Here is a 2,500-nt window from a genome sequence, read left to right on the forward strand (position 1 = left end):
TCGTGGCATTGCCGGCGGGAGACAACACGCGCCACCTACGGTGGCCGGCAGCTCCAACGCCAGCGCCACAGAAGGACAAAAGCCCCACTTGGGTGCCGAAGCGAACGCGCCAACACGTCCGCACAGCTGCGATACAAACCACCTGCGAGAACCGCAGAGGCGACCGAGCAGCAGACGGCGTCGCGGCGCCGAGCGCCGGGCGGCGGCGCATCCTCAGCGCACACAGTCCTCAATCGGACCAGCACACTGCAGATGTCCACCGCGCTTCGCACCGGGCCCGCGAGGACCTACTTTGGCCGCACGGCGCCGCGTGCAGGGTGCGCCGGCGCGCAGCTGCGCCGCCTGCCGCCTCCGTCGGCCGGCGCGCCTGCCACTGGCCGCCCCCACCAGCCGGCTGTAGCGCGTGCGCCCACGCACCGCGCGGCCAGCACGCCGGGAGGCCCCCCCTCACCGGCCGGGGACGGTCCCACCCAGCCACCGCCGCGTATCGCTTCACACCCACATGCCATTCACGTTCGTGGGCATGGTGGGTATCGCTGAAACAACCGGTTGGTAGCTCAACCGATCGTCGCCATCACTGATTCACCTCTAGCGAGAACAACCGCACCACAACGGTTTACCAGTTGTTCATTTGCGTAACGTCACCAGCAAACGTAGACGTCCATCGCCATTTGCAAATTCAACGATTGTTGCATGCCTGTGTCAGGTGTCACGACACACTATGTCTGCCCACATACACGCAACAACATGTGCACGCTTCGCGAACACGTGGAAGGTGGCCCCCGTACGTATGCGATGTCCATTGCGCGAACGACTGTCAACCGGCCTCTGTCGCATGTCGCAGATGTGGAACGCAGTGCACCATGCTATCACGGTGAGTGAGAAGAGACGACTACGTCTGACAACACGCGCCACTACATCAACAGACGGCTCATGCTGATCGCCATCCACGGCATACCATACTGCAATCCAGCTCTTATAGGGAGACGACACGTAGCTGAGTGCACAATATTTGGACCGTATGGTTCGCCGTTGTTGGCGCAGTCGTGGTACGGTCACACATGTACCACGATGTATCATTCAGTACATGAGGACCAATGTGCAGTACAGTGTGTGATTTGGACGTACAACATCAGCGGACAGTTGACACAAGCCGTACCACAACGTAGGCTGTGCTTCGCCATGCGAATGCCAATGAACAACTGCGAAGGGCATTGAGCATGTACGTCCTGCTGCCATCCGCATTACAGTGTATAGCTGCAAGGTGTTTAACATGAAGCGATACTCTGGGGACCGGGCAGTGCGGGTAGCAAACTATATTGCGGGGGTTGCAGTTAGGCAACACTACACTAATTTAACGCGTCGTATGACAATTACAGAGCAGGTTAAGGCCCAACGTGTGTTGGGTTAAGGCCCAACGTGTGTTGGGTTAAGGCCCAACGTGTGTTGGGTTAAGGCCCAACGTGTGTTGGGTTAAGGCCCAACGTGTGTTGGGTTAAGGCCCAACGTGTGTTGGGTTAAGGCCCAACGTGTGTTGGGTTAAGGCCCAACGTGTGTTGGGTTAAGGCCCAACGTGTGTTGGGTTAAGGCCCAACGTGTGTTGGGTTAAGGCCCAACGTGTGTTGGGTTAAGGCCCAACGTGTGTTGGGTTAAGGCCCAACGTGTGTTGGGTTAAGGCCCAACGTGTGTTGGGTTAAGGCCCAACGTGTGTTGGGTTAAGGCCCAACGTGTGTTGGGTTAAGGCCCAACGTGTGTTGGGTTAAGGCCCAACGTGTGTTGGGTTAAGGCCCAACGTGTGTTGGGTTAAGGCCCAACGTGTGTTGGGTTAAGGCCCAACGTGTGTTGGGTTAAGGCCCAACGTGTGTTGGGTTAAGGCCCAACGCGGGTTGGGTTAAGGCGCAACGCGGGTTGGGTTAAGGCGCAACGCGGGTTGGGTTAAGGCGCAACGCGGGTTAGGTTAAGGCGCAACGCGGGTTAGGTTAAGGCGCAACGCGGGTTAGGTTAAGGCGCAACGCGGGTTAGGTTAAGGCGCAACGCGGGTTAGGTTAAGGCGCAACGCGGGTTACGTTAAGGCGCAACGCGGGTTACGTTAAGGCGCAACGCGGGTTACGTTAAGGCGCAATATAGGTTAGGTTAAGGCGCAATATAGGTTAGGTTAAGGCGCAATACGGGTTAGGTTAAGGCGCAATACGGGTTAGGTTAAGGCGCAATACGGGTTAGGTTAAGGCGCAATACGGGTTAGGTTAAGGCGCAATACGGGTTAGGTTAAGGCACAATACGGGTTAGGTTAAGGCACAATACGGGTTAGGTTAAGGCACAATACGGGTTAGGTTAAGGCACAATACGGGTTAGGTTAAGGCACAATACGGGTTAGGTTAAGGCACAATACGGGTTAGGTTAAGGCACAATACGGGTTAGGTTAAGGCACAATACGGGTTAGGTTAAGGCACAATACGGGTTAGGTTAAGGCACAATACGGGTTAGGTTAAGGTACAATACG

This window comes from Schistocerca americana, unplaced genomic scaffold (assembly GCF_021461395.2).
Source record: "Schistocerca americana isolate TAMUIC-IGC-003095 unplaced genomic scaffold, iqSchAmer2.1 HiC_scaffold_1743, whole genome shotgun sequence".
Taxonomy (NCBI): domain Eukaryota; kingdom Metazoa; phylum Arthropoda; class Insecta; order Orthoptera; family Acrididae; genus Schistocerca; species Schistocerca americana.